General features: G+C 40.9%; 2 long non-coding RNA genes across 2 annotated transcripts in view; one reads left to right on the plus strand and one right to left on the minus strand.

The window, feature by feature from the left end:
• Nucleotides 1-17,932, minus strand: part of LOC109323432 — a 38,990-nt gene extending 21,058 nt beyond the window's left edge. The window contains exon 1 of the long non-coding RNA XR_002104667.1: nucleotides 17,677-17,932. This is a non-coding gene — a long non-coding RNA (uncharacterized LOC109323432). The remainder of the gene's footprint in view (nucleotides 1-17,676) is intronic.
• LOC109323433 lies at nucleotides 8,809-18,549 on the plus strand. The gene is made up of 4 exons (XR_002104668.1): nucleotides 8,809-9,197; nucleotides 11,522-11,545; nucleotides 13,285-13,418; nucleotides 17,964-18,549. It is a non-coding gene; the product is annotated as an uncharacterized LOC109323433 (long non-coding RNA).
• Nucleotides 18,550-23,327: the final 4,778 nt, after the last annotated feature.

Genomic DNA, 23,327 nt, shown 5'->3' on the forward strand with positions numbered 1-23,327 from the left:
TGGACACTCTCTCTCTCTCACAAACACACACACAGAACCCAGGTGTCTGGGGAACACGCACACAGAACCCAGGCATCTATGACATACACACCACCGACACACACAGAACCCAGGCATCCAGGGCATGACTGAGCCACCAACTTTTACACGGCTGATGAGGATGATACCCACATCCTGCACAACTCTCTATCCTAGGATGATGGAGAGCCGGCATACTCCCAGGGTCCCCAATTTCATCATTGCCCCCCACAATCCTTGTTCGGGACCTGGCCTACCCCCTCCTGACAAAGCTTATAAAGCCCTATGGGGGTAGCTGGATTGTCAAAAGGAGCACTTCAACTACAGACTGGGCCTGGCACAGTAAGCCCATGTGGTAGAAGGATAGGGGAGAAGGCAAGTCCCCCATCAAAGTATGTGGCCCCAGCCCTGAACCACAGCAGGTTGTCCAGAGTCCTGGCCAAATGCCTCCTCCCCCACATAGACCAGGAGCCCTCCTCAGATGAGTAGGGCCTGAGGGCTTCAAGCTGACACCCTAGCACCAAGCCATTGGTCTGCTGCCCCGGGCTCCTTTGGCCCTACATTATAGGCACCACTGCCCTCAGTGTAGGCTGTCCTAGCACCATCCCTCTTCCTCTTTCCATCCACATACCCCCAGGGGGTACACACTGGGTTGCAGATGAAAGTGGCACAAGGAAGAGATGTGCCTTGTTTTAATCAAATGTTCAAACTGCCAAACTCTTAGTGTGTTTGTTAAATTAAAACTGCAATGATTCCCACTCTCAAACTTGGAACCTTCTTTTCTGTTAACATGGAGAGAGTGGGGAAAGCCTCTGCCTGCATCAGGTGGTTATGCCGTTGAGGGGGGAGGAGGATAGGCAGCCATGGGAGGTTCAATTTAACAAACACAAAACCTTCAGCCAGCAAGGGGAATGCCATGAACATAGGTGACACATGGGGGGAGGGGGCACGGGGGGTCACTTGCACCCCCCTGAGATTGGCTGATGCTGATGCCAGTGTCTGTGGGCAGTCACCACTCGCCACCTGCCCCCCCACTCGCTGTTGACACCAAGCATCTGTAGGTGGTTGCCACTCACCGCTGCTGCTGGCATCTGCAAGCAGTCCCTGCTCACCTGCCCCCCACCATCACCGGCGTCTGTGAGCAGTTGCTGCTTGCTGCTGCTGGCACCTGCTAGCAGTCCACACTCGGTGCTCACCACTCCCTCCCTGCCCCCGCTGCCAATGCTACCAGTGGTGACTGCAGGCAGTCTCTGCTCACCACCGATACTGCACCTACAAATGGTGCCTTCCCCTCCGCCCCCAGTCTCGGGAGCCCCCAGTCATTTATGGCCATGAGATAAACTAATGCCCCTTGGTTTAATTAAATGTTGCAGTTGCCAAACTTTTGGGGGGTGTAATCAAGAAAAACTGTGAAACATTGCCCACTCCTGAACTTGGACCAGAACCCAGGGGGCTGCCATTCCCCACAGTGGGACCTGGGCCCACAGTGGCCCGGCCTGGTGGGCTGGTGGGATGCTTTCCCTACCCCCTGTTCTCTTCAGGGCCCTGCATCCGTAATGGCAACTTCCAGTGACTGGGTATAACAAGTTAGCCTTGGAAGGTGGGCTGAGTCAATGCCAGCCTTGTCATCAAGTCTTGGACAGCTTGGTATCCTGTCTCTTCTATACTGCTGCTCCCCAGAGTGGACCCTGCAAGAGGCTTTTCTGGCTCTTCAGGCCTCAGGTCGGCAGCTCCCATGTGCCAAATCTCCTGTTCTGGGCCCTTCCCTGCCCCCCAGCATCCCCCAATCAATGCATACTATGATGCATTCCTCCATGGCCACTATCCAGGGCCCTCTCCCCTGCCCCATGGGACTCTTGAGTGTGTCACCTTAGGGAAGAGTCCCTAGAGAGGGGCTCTCCATGGTGTGAGGGGGTAGGCAGCACCCCACCATTCCAACCTGGAAGGACACTTGTCTCCCTGTGAGAGGTGGACCTGATGTTATTCAGGGGCATCTCTCTCAGCTCCATAGTGGCACATGCAACCTCTCTTGGAGAGTAGTTGACCATTAATACACCTCATTCTTGGACCTTCAAGGCGTGTTCCTGGCCCTGGAAAAGTAGAGTCCACAGGCAAGAGAGGCACCGAGGGACCTCTGGTATGTCCCCTGCCTGGACTCTTTCCTCTGCCCAGGGTCAGAACCTACACATCTGCTTACAACCTAGCACTGACCATGGCAAGGAATGTCAATGTTGTGCCTCCCAAATGGAAAAACCCAGATGCCTAGGTCCCCCTGCTCTGGGACCTGGGAAGCCTGGGAACCCTAAGTGTCAGGGCCCATTTCTCTCTGCACCTTACCTGCAGTGGTGCTCATTCATAGATGCTCTGCCAAACAGTGCTGAGATCACCAGCAAAGATGTGAAGATTTGTTGGTTGGTTACCAATAAATGTTGGCTGTGAGGCTTGAAAAAGCTTTCCATGTATATCGGGGTCAGGTTAGGTTAGGGTTTGTATCAAGTGGATCCAGGTAAACATGATGACCTGTCTCAGGAAAGCAATGTGATCTTGAAGGATGGGCCAGTCTGTTGACAATTACCCAGATTTATGATCCTACTCAATGTAACACAGACTGATAAGCCCCCCAAAACAGTAGGGGGTACCAGTCCTAGTGCCTCTGCTTTATTCCAGGCCAGTGGCATGGGGGGGTCGGAGAGAAGGTTGTTTGAAAGGCGTGAGTTCAGGGAGGAGCATCAATAAATCATGATCATCGGTCTTCCATGTGAACCATCATCAAGCCAAAAACATGCTGAATATCAAAGTAGGCAACCACATCTTTCGCTATGAGCACATCCCAACTTAACAAGAAGTCACATTAGACCATTCCCTAACCTATAAGGAGGGACCCACCCAAATCAAGGTGCTCATATTTATTATCATTTCAAAAGATGGACCATATTCTAAGCTGGTGTAAATCAGCATATCTTTATTGAGTTTAATGATATTACCTCTGTTTATGCCAGGTAGTACATTTTGGTTAGAAGGACTGAACAGGAAGCACAGAATGATTAAAGTGATTTGTCTGGCTTATCTGCTATAAAAGAGCTCCCACACCTCTTTATTTGATATGGGGTATTCACTTTCTCATCCCATGATACAGTGCCATGGCAAGCACTGCATTTTAAGGAGTTCCGTGTTGTTTATGTTATATTCTCTGCACTGAAGTTAGGGGATGGGGATTAGAATGGCATTAATTATTAAATGATGACATTTCATCTTATATCCTTAATATCTGTGCCAAAAGCCCCATCTGAAGCTTCAGTGAACGTGAAAAGCTTCAGTGAACATGAATATTCTGCCTAGGCAGAGTTTGAAAGGTTGGGGTGAAACTCCCCAAATTTAAAATGCAGTTTTTCAGCCTAAGCTTTTTTTTCTTTTAGCAATATGACCTTTATTGGATCATTGCCTCTTGATGACTCACAGTGGCACAGCATGGTAAAAGATGACGCTGGGGTGAAAGAATGGCTTCTAGTTCTCTGAAGCAGGCTGTGCTGTGGTGAGCAAATCTACCCAACCACAGTTTGGAATCAGTCATGACATGAAAGGGAAGCTAGACCCTAAGATAAAGTGGCTAACCTACCCATGTGTGCTCTAATTTGGAAAATACGTTATAGGTTTTTTCTCATTTTTGGTTCAATATCTATTTTAAGTAAGCATTTTTTAAACTTCCCCACCCATCCAGTTCTAGTTGCTGTTCAGCACTTTCATTAGCCCTGAGAGTACTCTCAGCACTACATAGAAGGCCACTAATGACATAATGTTCTAGGGCAGTGGTTTGCAACTTTTTCTCATTTGCAGACCCCTAAAAATGTGAATGGAGATGTTGACCCCTCTGACAATTTTGAATGGATCTGCGGACACTTCTGAATTGTAAGTGTGAGTATTCACATACTTTTGATGGATCACAGTCATCTTTTGTGGACCCCTTAGATATAGACTGTAGACCCCCAGGGGTCCAAAGACCACAGACTGAAAACCACTGTTTTAGGGTGAGAAAAAACTTCCTTGCAGAGTTCTTAAAATTGTGGCAAGGGTACTTGAAAGTTGGGCCTTCTCTGTGACATTTGGAGAGTGCTTCATGACTGATACAAGAAAGAAAAACTGAACTGTTTGCACAAATCCAGCAGAGAGACCATTTTCACCATGCTGCAGATCGCTATAAAGACATTAAATTAATTCTTGAACAGCTGTTTATTCTCTTGCACACTCTTCCAGTTTGCCTTATTGTCCCATTCTTCTAGTGTCTCCTGAGTTCTGCACTGTATTTTTATGGCTTAGATCCCACCTGTAACTGCTCCCTCAATACTTCCACACCAGGCCTCCGATTTAGGAAGGAAATAACTGTAGTGATTTCCTCTAATTTACTCAACTCTCCTGCTCTGGCTGGTCATTCAGAAAGTGGTTAATCACACTAAGTGATTTTTACCTACTGTAGCAAAACCCAGGATTTTAATGTTGCTTTTGTAAAGCAAGCTCCATACAATGTTTTGTTAGAGGGGGTGGGAAGCTGTTTTAATCACATGGCTGTGAACTGAGCTCTTTCTTACAGAATGTCATGTGAGACTCACTTTACAAAAGCAGAATTAAAATCCCAAGTCCAGAGCTGATTTTGTGGGTTTTACACAGTATTTTGCATAACATCAAAATAATACTTAAGAGGTTCAAAAATTAATAAGGAAGCAGCTCCTTTTTATTAGACATTAGGGACCAAATAAGTTCCACAGAAAGAGAAAGGTAGCTGTGAACCATGTTTAAACCTTCCTTCCCTTCCCCATGATCCTTGAGGTTGTCAGAAGCTCAGGTTGGCTGAGTTGTCCTGTTGGTGGTGATCACACAGGGCTATGACCGAAGGGCTTCAAACCCACATCTCCCACCTCAGAGGGTCCTAACCATTAGCATGTACCAAGATGGGTGGACATTTTCTATCCACCTGCAAAATCTGTACCTTTGCAAAAAATAATAATTCATTGAAGCCAGAAAATGGTCTTGTTTTGACCATTATAATTGCAGGTGTGCCTCCAATATGTCTGCATTACAAAAGACTGGGCTGGTATGAGTGGCATGCAACCAGACACAGATAATAGCTTTAAGCTATTAGCTACTCAGCGAGTTCAGCACTGAATGCTTGTACTGCCTGCAGTATGGAAAGCAGTCTTAGCCTTGTGAAGAACCTAGCCTTTGGCTCCAAACTTTCTGTAGGCCTTCAGTAATACACCTGCATGGTCATGACGTGTGAATGCTCACAGGTGCCTGTGCAAACAGGGATTTGGAGATAGTGTAACTAGCTGCACAAATGCAAGTTTGGGAGTTGTAACTGGGGAGGCAACTATATTTAGCACGTGCAAAACACATCTTAAATTTAAACGCAGCTTGGGCTCAGAAACAGTAGCCATATTTTTTCCCAGAATAAAACAGCTGCGTTTTTTTCCCCATTCAAAACCTGTGGGGAAACCTCAATTGCAAAGACTGGCTAGAGAAAAATACAATTTTTCTTCTATTTGCAGAAGCTACTTTTAAGATTGTATTAGACTATTTCCATACATCACAACCAGTAGTTTCAGGCAGTATTATCTTTTGAGCAGAAGAGCTGAAACAACTGCAGAACTCATTTTGTTATGTGTATACAGGTATTTTACTGTCAAGTGTGTGTAAGCTTTGACTACCAGGTGCATTGATATTTGTAGCCCTTGAGTTCTAAGGTGTAACAAGTGAGGATAGAGAAGACCCAGACTCCAGCACTAATGAAAAAGCCATTTCAGTAGAATGTTGCATACCAGTTATTGGAAAACATGTCAAGTGTCTGGCCCCTAGTTCCTGCAATGTCACTTCTTCCAGTTCATACTTCTCCCTTGCTGCCTCTTCTTCATATTCTAGGCTCCAAAACCATTTCACTTTGTAAAGCAATAACAATTATTACCCCATTATTATTCTTTTTGACATATGCCATATCCTCAGCTGGTGTGAACAGGTCAAATGCCAGTGTTGTCGGGCCCCTGATTTTTTGAGTCAGGCACACCATTGTAAACCTGTGTATTCAGTTAAAGTGACTGCATGTCAGCTAGGTATCTGCAGGTGCAAATGGTGAAGTATGCATTTAGCTGAATACATGCATACAGAAAACCTGATTTACACATACAATCATAGTAATTGGGGAAATAAATTAGGCAAGCAATTGCATGCACGTTTTTCATGCACCATTGCACATCTGACCTTTTCAAACTCAAGCCTGAAATGTCAGTGAACACCATTTTTTGTTTGTTATACAGCTCTGGCTTTGTAACTGTTTTTACTAGTACTCTGTGGTTTTATTACTACACTGTGGCTAACCCCAGGACTCCAAAGGAACTGCTGGCTGCAGTATCACATTCTAGTTTTGCTTAGCCTGCACATTTTTGTTTTTGCATAACTCAAAATTAGATGCAATGAGTCCATTGCAACAGGACACCAGTTCTGAAGGGGTCTATAACTCAAGACTAGTATTTTCTCCCAGGATAGCTAGGAGAAAAATATTATATAAAAGAGATTTCCTTTAAAATATTTTTAGAACAGTTTTGCCTTGTGGAGAGCTTTTAATTTGTTTTCTTGCTACTCTCTCCATCTCATCAGCAGTTTTCCTTCTCTGCATGTATATGCAAGACAAATTGTCCTTCCTTGTTTTTGCCTTTAACACTACGACATCTGGACAATGCTGATTTTTACTTGCCATATAAACAGTTGGATTAACAATGAGTTGGAAAGACAGAAAAGGTATGCAGAAAAGCTACAGATAACTTCACTGATTCTGGATAATAAGTACTAGATTTCAGTTTCTTCAAAATTACTTTAAGCTTTTCTTGTTTGTTTCTTACCTTCTGATTAAAACCTTTGTCAGTTTTCACTACTTACATTTGAAATTTTTGTAATGGGTGCAAAGGGTATAAAATTATTATTTTACTATACTCTAAGCCAGGACCTCCTGGTGTTTACAGGCGCTCTAGCTCTGTAGAATTGCCAGTACAAACGTATCTATTCTAATAAAAGCACTGTGCATGTAGACTACATATAGTAGATTCAAATGGTGAAGTCTGCATCTACTTGGCCAACTGTGCATTTAAAGACTCAATTTACACTTACAATCATGGTAATCATAACTAAAGTAGATGATTGTCCATAAATAGTATAACCATTGTCATTCTATGCTTCCTTATAGTCACTATAATGAGCTGACTCCTGAAGATTGTTCTTGATATTTCTACTTGAGCAAAGAAATAATGTGCCTGACATTTGGGACCTCTTACATGTACAACGTCTAGATACAAACTGACAGAAAAGTTCAGTTAGGACCAAAAGAGACTTTTGTCTCTTTTCCCACAACTTTGATTACTGAGAAAGCTTGTTTACACTGAAAATTGACTCTTTTTTTCTATACTTGCAGAGTGATGCTGCTGTTAGTTCAGGAAGGTAACATCCTGCAATGATGTAGGATTTATCACAGTTGTCCTAGACACATAAATTATGATGATAATTGTTCTTTGTCTGTTTGTTTGACCTTTTTTTTTTGGGGGGGGGGGGGTTTAATCAAAGGATAACATTTCAAAACAGCAAAATAGCTCTTTAAAAGACCATGATATGTAGTGTCCTAACAATCTAAGACAATATGGGACATATTTTCTTATGTCACATGAGGCCCATATCCAAAAAATGATGTAGGCTCTATCACATAATTTTAGTAGCTTGGCCACCACAGGGCCAAGCTACTTGCTCAAAAACCCTGAGTGAGGTACCTAAGATGCCTGTGCAAGGGGAAAGTGAATACAGATATTTAGGGTCTGCCTTTAAAGTACAAGAAAGCACTCTGCAGAGATACCCCAAAGCAGACACTGCATATTAGGCTCTGGAACTCACAGCGATATAATCATATTAGCAAGGGACTATACCTGGCTAATTAGCCCTACAAAAAAACTGGGTTTATTAGTCTATTGGCAGCACCAAGCCAACCCAGCTATGCTGCTTCCAGTTCTGGAGCTAATTCATTCAGAGTTAGGTCAGGATAGTTTACCTAGTGCTACCTTCTACTATACTTACAGGGCCCAGAATGAGACCCAAAACAAACAGTTTGCTGATCAAAGAGCTCCTTAGAGTCAGCAGCCTCAGCGTACCCCTACAGCTAACCCATAGAAAAATGCTGAAGATAGAAGTGAGTCTTAAACTCTCTCACACAAAAAGTGCACAGGGGTTTTCCTTCCACTCAAATTCCTCTCCTCAAGTTAGACATACAAAATAATTGAACTCTTGGTTCCAAAATGATTTTATTAGACCAACTGGAAAATGGCAAGAAAACTGTCTGCAAGCTTTCGGGATCAAAGTCCCTTCGTCAGGCTCTGGGAAAAGTGTAGATGGTACAAGATGGTAAAAAGTCCCCATATGTAGGAAAAAAAGTTCATTTTTACACAGAGGGAGCTGAAGATGGAAGGCTGTCCCTCTGGGTCCATGAGAGTCTCTTTGTGAGCTGTGTTGAGTAGCTCTTTGACGTGCTGATCCCTGGAGGTGTCAGATGGCAGACAGGGAGGTAAAAAAACTTCCTTGTTGTTCTGCAATGAAGTTTAAAGTCCAAAATCGGCTAAAATTTGGCATCTTCCACTTTTCAGGGGTGTACTTGGTAGCCGTGTTGGTCTGAGACAAAAAGACAAAAAGGAACCAAGAGTTCTAGGTTTTTGTATGCATACAATTGATCTAATAAAAGGTATAATTTTGGAACCAAGAATTCTAGTTTTTTGTATGCCTTTTTGTCTCAGACCAACATGGCTACCAAGTACTTTCCTCAAGTTAAGCTTTTACAACCTTTGCTTGAAGAACTAAATAAAGGTCACTTTTTTTCTTTTAAAAGGCAACCAGTGAAGGATCTACCTTCTTTTATATAGTAGACAAAGAGGTCAAAAGTGCTCATCCAGGCAGCGATAGGCAAAGGCCCTATGACTGAAAGGCTTCAAACCCACTTCTCCCACCTCAGAGGGCCCTAACCATTAGAGTGTACTGAGATGGGTGGACATTTTCTATCTCACTTGCAAAATCTGTGCCTCTGCAGGAAATAATTAATGATTGGAGCCAGAAGGAAAATACAAGAAGGAGTATGACTCTGATTAAGGTAGTCACCTGGAAGGAAGGTGAGCTGGGTTCTGATCTGTTTATGACATTAAAAAGTAATGGGATGAAACATTGGGTGAATCTCAGTAATCTGAATGTATGTCACATTCATCTGTAGGAGGAACACTAGAAGACTGTGAGAATACTAACAAACAGGGAAGCACTGACAGGATATTAGTGTGAGGGATCAAAGTTAATTGTAAACTCACAAGAGTGCCAAGGACAGCATCCAAAGACATTTTTCTCAGGAAGAAAGGACTAATGGGGCAAGGCAGAAAACTTAAGGGGATCCAAAAAAAGGTCATCAATGCCTATCCATGAGGCTAAAAAGAGCCAGAGAGCAGCTGAAGGGAACAGAATAGCAGTGAAAGGCAAAAGATTTATGTAAAATGATAGTCATTAGTGCTGTAGTGGCTGCACAGTTGAGGCTGTGGTGCCAGTTCAAATGAGGTTTGAATCCTTGAAAGATACTGAACAAATATATTTCCAATTGGAGATTTTTTGAAATTATTTGAATTCCTTTTAAATTTCTTAATATTTCTTCGCATTCCCTAAATACTGAAAGTATTCAATTGAAAAATGAGAATATGTCTACAGGTTTTCATTCTGGGCTTTTGGGTGACTTCTCAAGCAGGAAAGTAAATATAAATTAGTATAATTCTTAAGTAACTAACACACAAAAAAACTGTAATTGAAGTCAGTGTTAGTGGTGATAGAGTCATGCTACTGGACATAATTTTAGCAGCAACCATCTCCATGCATATGCACCTGGGCTAGGGACAGAAATTAGACATCAACTGGTATAAGGGATCAGAAACCAGTTCAAATCTGTAACACAACAGAAGGTTAATGCACATAAATCACTTCCAAAATGCCTAGCGAGCCCCACTCACAGGGTGGGCAGGCTAGCCTTGGCCCAAGCTGTCTGGTCCAGCAGAGCAGGGAAGCATGCTCTAGCATGCTCTGGCTTCTGGCCTGGAAACTGCAGGCATGTGGCTGCATTTCTGGAATCAAAAGTGAATGTCTGTTCACCTGCTTATCAGTTCAGTCTATGGAGCTTAGATTAACCTGCAAAGATTTAATTGATTCAGTCTTAGGCTTTTTGACTGCCTGTACTTACCCCAGATGAGCAGGCTGAAGCTGATGCAGAAACTTGCATACGAAAGCTAGATCCACACACCAAAAGGAAAGTTGGAGGTTATGGATAAATGTATTCACTATTGCAGGCACAGTGCATAGACAGCTTCATATGCAATCCTGAATGCAAAATATTGTATATATTTCCCTCTGTGAGATGTAGCCAAAAGAAAAAAACACATTTTGTGAGGTGAAGTCTTAGGAGATATCACCAAGAGTCAATGGAAGGCAAGGAGCCTAGGATCTTACCGATCTTTCAGAGGGAGGTTTTACAAAGGCAAAAAGGGCTTTCACAAATGCAGAAAAGCAGAATTATCTTACTGACTTTCTTCTGACTTTCACTGGGATTTGTGTGCCTGACTTCCACTGGGCCTGTGAAAATCTCCCTGTTAAGCACAGTAGGGCACTGTAATTAGGAACAGGAAGGATCCTATCTCCCTAATTTCCAAGGAGTGTAGGCCCTTTTAATTTTTCAGGAACTGTTGTGGCAGGAGTTTTACAGTGCTCCCAATGCACTGTTCCAAAAGTAGGCATTGGAACATTTTTCCTAGAATTCCCAAGATTTATCATTGCTTATACATTATTCAGTGTTTTTGTGCATGCTAAAGGATGTTGATGAATATGGCTAAGAAAGGGAGAGTTTAAATTCTGCTGGAAAAAAACCAGTATTTTTGGACTTCCTGAAGTCTTGCTAATTGCACTATGTACACTTGATGATATAAGAACTGGAGGATTACTCTGGTGAATATCCTTTGATTTAGCAGGTTTGTCAGACAGTATCACACAATGCTTATGAAAATACATGCTATTTGTTTTTTTAAACAAAAAATATGGCTATTCATTCACTATCAAAGAACCTTGCTACTATCTATTAATATAATTAAGCAAAGCTAAAGCTTTTGCATTTCTACTATTCTTTGGTATGTCTGTGTTATAATGTAATAGTATGTAGGAGAACCTTAATATTATCATTAACAACCACACTGTTCATGATATTAGCAGCTTTAATATTAATAAAGATGTGTAGATTCATCTGTCTACATGCTTGTCTAAATTTGCAGAGGAGAATATCATGAAAATTTCCTCCCATGCTATTACTAGAACTTCTTGTACCACTAGCAATACCTAGATTTTATACAGTGCTTTTCATCAATAGATCTCAGAATACTTTGCAATGAAGGTAAGCATCTTTATATCTGTCTTGCAGGTGGAGGAACTGAAGTACAAAAAGGTAAAGTGACTTAGCTATCCCTGCCTCTTGATTCCTGAGATGATGAGAAGCTGTGAGCTGAGGCACTGAAATAACAGTCCTGATGCTCTTCCTAGTAATAATAGTCTGGCAATTTTTGAAGTATTCATGGTTCTGAGCCACTCATTTTTACTTCAGTCTGCATGTTGTTAATAGCAGTCAGGCTACTGATACTGTATGCTAAAGATGACAGAGATAGATCAGTGTGAGATTATGTTGTTTATTATAAAGCTTCCTGAGGTGTGCTCTTAGAAGTTGCAGCCCCTTGTAAGTGATCAGAGGTAGTGAATGTCTTTGAATTACAACAGTGGGAACTGGGATTGATGACAAGCTGTTTTAAAGCAGATCTTATTGGCAATTTGCAGAGATTAAGAGGTTCTTGGAAAGATATCTGTAGAAATTCAGGGATCACTAACATGGAGATTTTAGACCCTATTTGTGGAGTTATTCTCAATGGGGATTTCTTTTGGTAGCTATTCTATACCTAGTTGAAGCTTGATAAAAATCAGCCACAAAGGAATTTGGTTTGGCCTAAATAGTACATGGTAAAACAGCCAGCTTGTGTGTAATTTAGTCTCCTTCTTCTTGCTAGGTCCTCTGTATAATATTCGTTACTCTTCTGGGCATGCTGCAAAGTCCTTTTTATCTTGGAGGCATTTAGGGAGTTTGGAGGTTTATCTGTAAAGGAGCTGGAGATTGAATTATGATTTAGGCTGGGTTTTACTTTATAGTATTGTTAAGCAGTGAGCCTGGAGTTTTTTGTGGGTGGGATCTGCTAACTGGTAAAATGTATAATTTGTAATGTAATGAATCATGGCATTTCAATGGTATTTTAATTTTTAAAATCTTAGGTTTCCTAATAGTATGATTTAAATTCTTATTATCCCCAGAATTCTGAATAGGTACTAGAAGGAATGGAAAGGAAAGAAATAGATAATACTCCCCAATAAAAACTGAAATTGCAAAATGAATGTATGTTTAGGCTGACATGGTTAGCATTTTTTGAAGAATTCCATCAGCAACTCATTCTTTCCCAGACTTACTCCCCTCATCAAATATTTCTATGTGGCATTTCCATATATACACAGTATATATATACACACACACAGAGAATATATATATCTATATATAAAAATATATACATGCACACACAGAGTAAAATCTTCGTTATCTGGCATCCCTGGCATAAGGGGGTTGCCAGTTATGTAAAAATTCCAGTTATCTGAAATAACTCAGCAGGAGTTTTCAGATAGCAAGGGGAGGGAGAGAGAGAAGGAGAGGGGAGGGAGGATGGCAGTGGTTGTACGCAGAGTGGTGGCAGCGCAGGGTGGTGGGTGGTGGTGGTGGTACCATGTGCGAGCCTCATCTTTTCCCTCTCTGTGTCCTGCTGGAAAGTCCAGTTAATAGAATTTCTGGTTACTTAAATGCCAGATAACAAAGATTTTACTGTGTGTGTATTCCAAATAATACAGTTTATAGTAATATATATATTAGTCTTGATCTTGGTCTGCCTGTAAATTAAATTCATGGGTGTTTACTCCTTGATTTCAGCGGGAGCAGGTCCTTTATTTTGACAGGGCTTATTATAAACTGTACTGTTTGGGATGTTTATAAATTTCTAAGATGTTCATTTCAACAGACTTAATTGTGTAGATACTATAGAACTTAATGTATAAGATACATTTTCCTATCTGAAACTACTTTTCCTATCTGTACTACAGATATCCATTGCACTGGCAAAATCTCCATGCTCCTGAAATGTTCAGAAATGTGGCCTGGCTAGAGCACTGGATAGGATTTGGAAGACATAGCTTCTTTTTCCAGCTCTACCCATTGGGATGCTAGATGACAGTGGGTAAGGTCACTTCACCTATTTTTCTCATTTACCCCATATGTAAAATAGGGTTAATGACACTGACCTCCTTTGCAAAGCACTTGAGGTCTACTGGTGTCATTTGTAAATAGTGTCCCAGTATAATCTTCACAATGCTTAACTTCTTGAACTGCTTTTGTGAAGAATGATCACTGAATTTGTTCTACATTAAAACCTTGCTCTAGTAGCCATTAATTACTGTTTATACATCAAGGTCAAGATTTAAAAAACTAATCAACAGTTTTGACTACCTTATATTTTAGGACCCCATTTCAGACTTTGTAAAGAGGCCTGATTTTCAGAGACTGCATGTTCAGCCCTTTCTTAAAATCAAGACTTTTTAAAGTGTCTCTACTCAGATATTCAAAAACATCCACAACTGCTTGTCACTTTTGAAAATTTGGTGTAAATACATCTAAGTAACAATTACAATAGCTTTATCAAACCCCTTCAATATTCTTATTTTGCAAGCTGCATCAGGCCAACTGACCAGATGTTTGACACTTGTACTCTAGGGCTAAAAGGTAGAAGGGTCCTCCAGCATCAGGCATATGCAACTTTCTCTTTCTGGGCTTCTTTACACATGCTCCAGGGTGGGAGGGGCACTTTCATCTGAGCAGCTCTTGGGAGCCACTCTAATTAAAGCACCCACAGCATCTCATGTATTCAGCGTCCTGTGCTTCAAAATGGCAGTGGGACTGGACCAGATTAATCAAGCCTGCTCTAATGCGTACCAGTTAGCATGCATAGGAGCAGGCATCAGGCATGTGTCTAGGTGCCCTCTGTGACTAATGTTTTGCAACTTGCTTAGTATTCATAATGTGCCCAGGAAATTTCTATACCGTATAAGCTCATAAATCTGGCATGCTCGGGACTGTTTTGAAAATTCCATTTTTTTAAAACTGGAGCGGTGGCCAGTCATGGAGAAGTGAGGGGCAGTTGTGGTGGCCAGTCCCAAGGCATTGACCACACGCAGCGTGGGGTGCTGGATGGTGACAGCAGCCTCCGCATGTAAGCTTCCTCCTCCGCATCCAGAGGAGCAGAGGGGGAAGCTTAAAAACTGTTGGATTTTCAAGAATTCTGGATTTTCGAGATCTAGATTTATGAGGTTATACTGTATTACCCTGACACCTATGCAGACTACTAGCATACTCAGGAAGTACATTGTGAGTGTGGCTATGTAGAAGCTAAACAATGCATAAGTCACAAAAATTGTAGTTAAGTGGCTATGTAAGTGGTAAAGGTGAAAAAAGATTGAAGACTATGGGTATATGTCTGTCTTCTAGAACTCACTAAGAGCACAGAGAGAAGTGACAATTTTCTCCCAATATGGCCACAGAAAGCAGTTTATAGCGGTGACAAAACACAAGTGCACGGCTTCAGACAGCTTCAAAAATGGCCAATCTGGTAAAAAGCTGACCTCTCATTGCATGAAATATCAGAAGAAGGTTTCAAAATCTAGTGTCTTCTGTAACTTGTATATGCACGGAGCGCCCAGCTTGTCACTGTTTTCAGGATAGGAAGAAGAAAGGGAGCAGTGTGGTTTTTTTTCAGCCCCTCCTGGAGGATGGGGTGGGTGGAGGTTCCAATTCACCCATCATATCCTTCAGCACCAGCTGGGAAGCCCCAACAATGAGCTCCCTCCACTCCCTTTCTCCCCTCCCATTCTGAAAACAGCAAGCGCTGTCAGGGAGCCCTGGCCATTGCTGTGGGAACCTGGCTGCACGCTCCCAGCCCACAGCGAGATTCTCCTCTGCCCTGGGACCAACAGTGAACTTCTGTTCAGTCTGGGGAATGTTGTAACTCAGAATGCTTTTGTAGAAAATATTCTGAGTTACAGCTAGGAGCTGCACTTCCGTCTGCACCCTATCATAGCTTTCTTGTTTGATACGATTAGGCTCTGTACATTCTTTTATCATATTAATTTAGCTTAACATACAAATTCTATCAGTAAGGTAGAGGAGGTGAGGAAAGGCCTAGGTAATACTGACATGAGAATAATTTACTCAAGTTAAAATGTATATCCCTTTATCTATTATCTACCTATCTCCTTGCATATGATAAAGTCATTTACCTAACAGTAAAGTCATTTACTTGAAGCAGGCAGCACAGCACAGCCCAGCTCAGGGCTGGAAAGAATGCTGGGATGTTGGGGGACTCTGATTTAACTTGAACCAGGAAGGGGTCTGGGATAGCAGTTTCATAAACCAGTTTGACCCAAACAGTTAAGTCTGATACTACCTTCAACCAGGTTTATCTTAAACCAGTTTCAGCCATTTTGAAACTGGGTATGTGTAGTGAACTTCTGTTTTGTTATAGGTTTAAACCAGTTTCTGATCACTTAAACCAGTGTATGCGTAATTTCTGTCCCTAGCCTTTGAGTCACATCGTTGAGCTGCCTGTTAGTACAGGATTATTCCTTATGGTCTATTTTTGTTGCATGTCTTCTTTCATGTGATCTATCCTTATATCAGTAAAGTCCACCTTTATTTAAAGAAATAGTGAGAAGAATCAAAGTTTCATTGTAAAACAAACAATTGCACTAAATCTTTCCCTTCACTAGTAAAATATACTTTAAAAGTCTTACCCATTCAAACAGATGGTCTTAGAATCAGCAATAAACACAGTGAGAAAGCCCTAGGGTGCCTGTATATGTGTGGGATGCCTGCTCCAACACACTGTAATTACCGTGTAATTAGTACATTCCAGCAGCCTTAGCATCTTGTGTATTCAGCATCCCCACACTTCAAAATGGTGGCGGGGGCTCTTTAACTAAAGCTTATTGAACAAGCTTTAGTTAAAGTGCCCCCGCCACCACTTTGAAACACAGGACACTGAATACACAAGACACTGTGGGTGCTTTAATTAGAACAGCTCCTGAGAGCCACTCTAATTAAAGTACACCCTCTACCCCGGCGCATGTGTAAGAATGCCCCTAGTGGCTAGAAATACACTGTATTACCAGTTTGATTACAATCTCTCCTCAGCAGGCTTTACTAAATTGCTGGAGAAGATGGTGCCAGACACCACAGTTGAGTCTTCAGTACAGCCTCTGCCAATGTAAATGCTAACCTGGCTAAATCAGTGTTAGAACTGATAGTAATATGGGGGTAAATTGTACAATTGTGTACATGGCCTCTATGCCAAATCCTGAATTTCTTACTCACTTTTGACTCAGTCAAAGCCTTAATTTCATTTAGTTTTGCCTTCATAAGGAGTACATGATTTTAGTATTTGGCCTTGAGTAGTATCATGGTTACTTGTGATTAATCATACTGCATTTGCAGAGTTCCTAGGTAGTTTCTAAAAAAAGAGCGTGAGCCAAATTCCATGTATTTTTTTCCTCTTGTCTTTAAGAAGTAACACTGCAAGGAGAAAAATATCCTGTTGCTTGTCATGATTGATAAAATAAGTATGTTTTTCAGTCCTTCAGTGTTCAAGTGTTTTCAACAGAGTAGTGAATAATACCAGGTGTTCTGTGGGATAGAGACATTGTATTCACATTTTGTTTCATAGGAAACCATGGAATAAAGCCATGTTTGCATTCTATAGCTGGAAACAAAGAAATGAATATTCTTCAAGTGGCTGCCTTCAGTGTGAAATGTGGAATGAGGGAGGTTTTGTTTACTGTGAAGAATGTCACTACCAAGTTTCTTAATCCTTTGTCAACACTGAACTAATTCAGCTTTCATACAGCTGAAGGGAAGGGCATTGAATAAATGGGATCAGTTACATTCTTCTAATATCTTACTGTATTAACATTAGACTTTGTAGATTGCTCTGCTTAAAGGGCTGATTCAGATGTATGCTTCAAGGAGTTCTTTTCTTTTCTTTTCTTTTTTCTTTTGATAAAACATTGGAAGCCTCTGCTTTAAAATGTACCAGTAAACAATGGAACATGACTGGGAAACTCACATGACACATTTTGCAATGATACCAACAAGGCAGTAATAAGAGTTACAAGCTATACCACCAGCCTGGTCAGTACAATTAATACCATTAAAGTAATTAGGCCTGGCAGCTGTAAGGTCAAATAAAGGTAACTTTGCAACAACAATATACCAGCAGAAAATTACTGACATTTCCAACTAAATTATACTTTCTAAATTGTTGTCTTAATGCTAAATAAATAAAGTTATGCTAATTCAGGGACTGATTACAGACTGAAATTAACACAACTGCTTGTTCCACAGTCTGCTAGGGTTAACATTTTTTAACATAATTAATAGCCTTTACTTACTGTGTCTGGTTATATGTGGTGTATCTCATTTACATTCCTTTGGAATATGCTGACAGTGCTAAATGTCTGGGAAGAAAGATCTCATCCAGTGGAGGAAAATGGTTCTTCATGTTATAATGCTTATAATGGACATGGTTGCTGCACTGTTTTAATAATAATGACCAGAAAAGGAATGTGAAAGAGTGAAGCTCTATGCTGTTTTTCTTTTCAGTTTTGTGTTCCAAGCCTTTCCTGGAGTCAATGTGAAATGTAATTGCTCTTTTGACCTCTATCTTCTCTCTCCCCAGGTCTGAGGAAGAGCTACACTGGTTGATTATTGCAGGAATGAAAGGCACTCTGACCTTGTCGACCAAACGCCTTGCTGCTTTCAATGTTGCCCATTATGCTGAAGGCAGGCAACTCCTGGAGAGAGACTGGAATCTACAGGAGAGCTGCTATCTGGGCAACCTGCCAGCAAAGGCTTCATCATCAGCAAGTCAGACATGGCCAAGCAGCTAAGGCAGCTAAGGAAACGCGGGAGGGGGGCGTGGGGAAAAGTATATCAAAACATTGTTAGCACAGAATATAAAGAGCTTTCAGATGCTGATCACAGATTGCTGCTTCATTAATAAGGCTTTGTATCTTACACCTGAAATGAAAAATAACTGGGAAGCACATGAGGAAGAAGAGTACAGTAACCAATTTGCAATGGAATGTGCAGTAATTAAAATAGGGGGGAAAGATGTTTTCACAATAATGGAGAAAGTGTTCTGGTATAACTATCAAGTGAAAATACTTTTTTCTAAGAGAAAAGGGGTCAAATATTCAGTAGTATACACTTTGTGCTAAATTGGAAACATATACCACAGAATCTTGTTGGAACATTTCGGGAGCTGTGAGAGCCGTGTGTGTGTGACTCGGAATTCACAGACATCAGAAGATACTATTGAAGATACTATTTAAAGTGACTTATTATTGTTTGGACTTTTTTGCTCTTTTCCAACCAAAATGGCTAGCCCAGTGAGGTTTTGTATTTGACCTGAGGATAGTATGGAGAGTTGGAAGAATTTGTTGAAGGGCATTAATAGTACAAAATGCCTCCATTTTAAAACTCACCCATCAAACTAAAGATATAAATTACACAGAAATTTTGTTTAGAAATTTAGCCTCTCTTATGCAGGTCACTAATGCCTGAATATCATTATCCTTTGAAGGTTATCTAGTAATTCATGTGGAATGAGTTATTGATCCTTACCCAGTTCTTACTGGGCAAGTATCTACCAATAAAAACATCAGTAGAATTTGCCCAAATAAGCAGTCATAAATTTCCTCAAATAGACCCAGGACTGTATGGCCCATGGAAAATAAGCTACTTTCTCACCCCTAAAGAAGAACACCTCCTGACACATTGGCAAGAATAACGTACATTGGCATGGATGAGGCCAACAAGTGTTGCACATATCAAGTGTCACATACCTGGTAGCTCTGTCACACATTCCCAAGCCCAACCAGATACTCACATTTCTTGCTAGCCAGCAGGCTGGGGTTGTAGTTTTTCTTCCCAAATGCCATGGCCTGCAGTAGTAAGCAGGCAGCTCCACTGCATCTGGTGCATTTGCTCAGGCCTAGAAAGGAAGGAATCATGTTCTCAGCAGTGTTAAGTGGCTGGCAGGGTCAGAAGAGAGTACTTGAAATGGACCCAGGATCCCTCACCCAGAATCAGCTATACACAGAGATCCAGCTACCTACCATGGAACAGTCCTTTCCCCTTACCCTTCCTAGTAAAACTGCCTGGTTTGGGTAGCTCCATGGTCTGTCCCCCTCATTTTGGGGGTCAGACTCGATGATCTGCTCAGGTCCCTTCCAACCCTACAAACTATGAAACTGCATGGAACCAAAAGCTAAAGTATTTGGTTATATGTAAACTATTTCCAAATAAGCTTGTCACATAATTTGTATAGATGTGACATCTGGAGCTGCATAAAACTTGGCAAGTATGCAGGGAATTATGTCATGCTGGACTTGTTCAACCTAGAGACAAATACAGTACTTAAGTCAAAGGTGACAACCAGCTAGCTTTCACAGGCACTAAATTCATTTTTCAGGGAGAAGTGAGAAATTAGACCTATCACTTTATAGACTTATAAAGCAAAAAGTGGACATTGTGATCATCTAGCCTGACCTCCTGCACAATGCAGACCATAGGATCTTCCTGAATTAACTCTTCTTTGAACTAGAGAACATTTTTCAGGAAAAAAACTTTTAAAATGTCAAGTGAAGAAAAATCTATCAGAAACCTTGGTAAATTGTAACAATGCTTACTAGCCTCACTGCTAAAAAGCATGTACACTGTTTAGAGCCTGAAATTCTCTAGTTCCCACTTAAAACCATTGGATATTTTTTTGAAGGGATGTCTGTTACCAGATTTCTACTTCTTGGGTGCATCTACACAGTACGTTTACTGCAGAGTTGCCTAATCAGCTCCGCAGTAAAGTCTCAGTATCAACATGTGAGGCCTTATTAGGCTGCAGTAAACTAATTAACCCTACCATAGGTTAGTACTTGCAAACACAAGTACTATCCCACAGCGGCATTATTTAATGCACTGCAATGCACATGTAGATACTGACAGGGCTGGCTAGGGCACAAGAATACTTCAGTGCAGGGCCTGCCTACCTGCCAGCTAGACCTACACTGGAGCACCCTTGCGCCTCAGCCAGTCCCTCCTCAGCATGTTGAGCCAGGTTGGAGCAGCACCGGGCTGGCAGGCTGACCCCCTGAGCTCCCTGCATTAATAACACCTGTAGACATGCCTCTTAAGTTGCAACTTAAAGACACTGATTAATTTCCCCTCTCCCAAAATCTTCCCATTCTTAAACTAAGCTGATTAAGCCCCTTATTTCTCTCATTATAAAGCCTGTTTTCCAATCTTTTAATCATTCTCGTGGCTCTTCTCTCTAAACCGTCTCCAATTTATCAGTATCTTTGCTGGAACATTATATCCTAGCAGGACTTGAATCAGAGACAAATACAGAGGAATATAACCTCTCGACTGCTTCTGAAGAGTCACTGCAAAGATTGCGTTAGCCTTTTTGGCCACAGTCTTATACTGGGAGCTCATGTTCATTGACTATTCACCATGACCCCAAGTCCCTTTCCGCGTCACTGCTCCTAAGGCTGGAGTCCTCTATCCTGTAAGTATAGTACATATTCTTTGTCCCTAGATGTACAACCTAGAGAATGGATGATGGTTTTCCATTTCTTGGTATTTTGTAAGTATCAATGATGTGTCAAAGTGGAAGAGGCAGTATTTTAAAGTGATTGGGCTAAAGAGTCATATTGTTCTGCATACAGGAAATCCTTTTGTACAACTACTATTAACTTCAGTTGGAATTTCCCCATAGATGAAATGCAAAGTATGGGCAGGAATCTCTGTTTCAATCTGAAACTAACCTTTAACATCTTTTTCTTTAAAAATTGTATTGTTATTTCCCCATATCCCCATATACAAAGCTGTAGCATTGGTATAGGAGCATAATCTAAGGATAGAATTGGCATTGGTATAATAAGAAAGAAAGCAAGAACATGAGCCCAACAAGCAAACAGAAGAGTAAATACATTTTCTCCTAAGGAGAAACCTAAGGAGCCCTGAGGTTTATTTTTCTTTCTTTCTTTCTTTTCAAAGTTCAGATCTCTGCCAAACAGCTTGCTGCAGCTCAAGTTATTTTGTTTGGAGAAATCTAAAAAGGTTAAGCCAACTAACACCATGAAACAAATAGATCAAAGGTATGTGAGCTCTCTGAAGTCAATGTATTAAATAAATTGTAAGATCATATGGTGTGGGTTCTTAGTTTTAATTGTCTTAACCTAAAAGATGATGTAAATTAAATCATTGTCAGATAAAGAAAAACTTATGAAAAAGATGATACAACATATATAAAACAGCAAATAATCATTTTCTGTAAGAAAGCTGTCTAGGTGGAAACCAATAAAACAGGTTTTATTCTGCAAGTATTTGAGAAGGGGTACAATTTGCACTCTGAGATTTTTCTTTCCTCATCTCTGTTATACCCTATTTTTTTAAATCTTGTGTTGTCAAGTGATAGGGTGGGTGTGTTTGCATACTTTCTGCTGTATATAGATTTTTTTTTCTCTTCATATGGTATCTGTGCAGAAAATGGACATGCACATGTTTAAAAGTACAAAAGGGCTATATGCACAAATAGGCATATGCCTATACAAACTCAAACATTGTACCTTTTTATGAACACTGCATATAGGTTTTCCCAGAGAGCAACGATCTAGGTACATAAGGGATTGATTCTTGAATTACAAGCATATGAATTACAGCTTATAAAGGTACAAGTACGGTGTGTGTAAAAGTGCATGTTCCCTTTAAAAAAATTATACTTAGCTTTATGCTTTACTGTGCATTTAGGGCCTTTATTGTGTTTGAAAAGTGCCACTCAAGGTCATCTTTCTAAAGTATGAAAAAGATCTCCAGGAAAGCTGTGGTATGTTAAACAAAGTGCTACTCAGAAATGATTCAACTTCATTCTGAATGCAGCATTGCAGTTGCTGTCTATTAAGCCTTTGTCAAGACTTTGGCTTAGTTTAAAGACCAGATTAGAATAAAGGAAACATTGAAAAAAATGTGAGCTAGTTTTCCAATGTACACATTTTGGTGTATCATCTGTAGCCTTTCCTTTAATCCTTTTTCTTTTTCTTTGCATTTTGATTAGCTTTATCCACACATGCTAAACACGAGCTGTACTTTAAACCTTTAAAGTGGTTTTATCTTTTTGTATAACTAGTGTATGAAAGATCATCACAAAATAAGCTCTAAGAAAGCCATGTTAAGAAATGCTGCAGTCTTTGTTTTTGCTAAGATGCAGCCTGATCCTGTGAGGTGCTGAGTACCTTCGATTCTTCTTGGACCTAATTCTGAAGGACGATGAGACCTTGCTGCTCTCACCGAATTTAATCTCTCATCTCATGGAATCGGGACCAGCATATTCACACACCCAAGGATTGGGTCCCAAATGCACATGCTACTTAGGTTTGCTCTTTGCTTCATTTTAAAGGTTGAAATGTGGCATTTAAAAATGTAATGTCAGGTAAGTAATATATTTGAATGTTAAGAAGTTACTGAATATCAGATGTCTTTTTTACAGAAAGTCACAATTTCCTTAGTATTTGTTGGATTAGGGCTCTTATTTTAGTGGGAAGGGCAGACTTTGTCACTGTAGCTGGCTGTTCCCCGTCAGTAGAGGGGTGGGAGTATAAGAAGCTTTCTTGTGTTCAATATCAGCAACTCCTGCTCCATTTGCATTTGAGCGAGTTTTTTCCATAGTGTATTCATTTGCCAGTGAGTTAATGTGTCCCTGCATAATCAGATAAGAATGGAATAGAATTACTAATGATAGGAGGTGGAACAAGGGCATGCCAGCAAAGCAGGCTTTCCTTCTCCCACCTGAATCTGAATAGATCTTCATTTCAACCATCTCATGTTCTTTTTCAAGGTGGTGGGAGGGGTATTTTTTTCATAATTGATTCTGGAGTTTTAAATACCATGGGCTAACTAATGCAAAGCTGTATTTAAAGAACAAAGTGTACTGCCTTACGGTTGGGCAGATGGGCTGTATCCCCTATCAGACAGTTATGCCACGTTT

Source organism: Crocodylus porosus, unplaced genomic scaffold, assembly GCF_001723895.1.
Source record: "Crocodylus porosus isolate Cpor-Errol unplaced genomic scaffold, CroPor_comp1, whole genome shotgun sequence".
Lineage (NCBI taxonomy): Eukaryota > Metazoa > Chordata > Crocodylia > Crocodylidae > Crocodylus > Crocodylus porosus.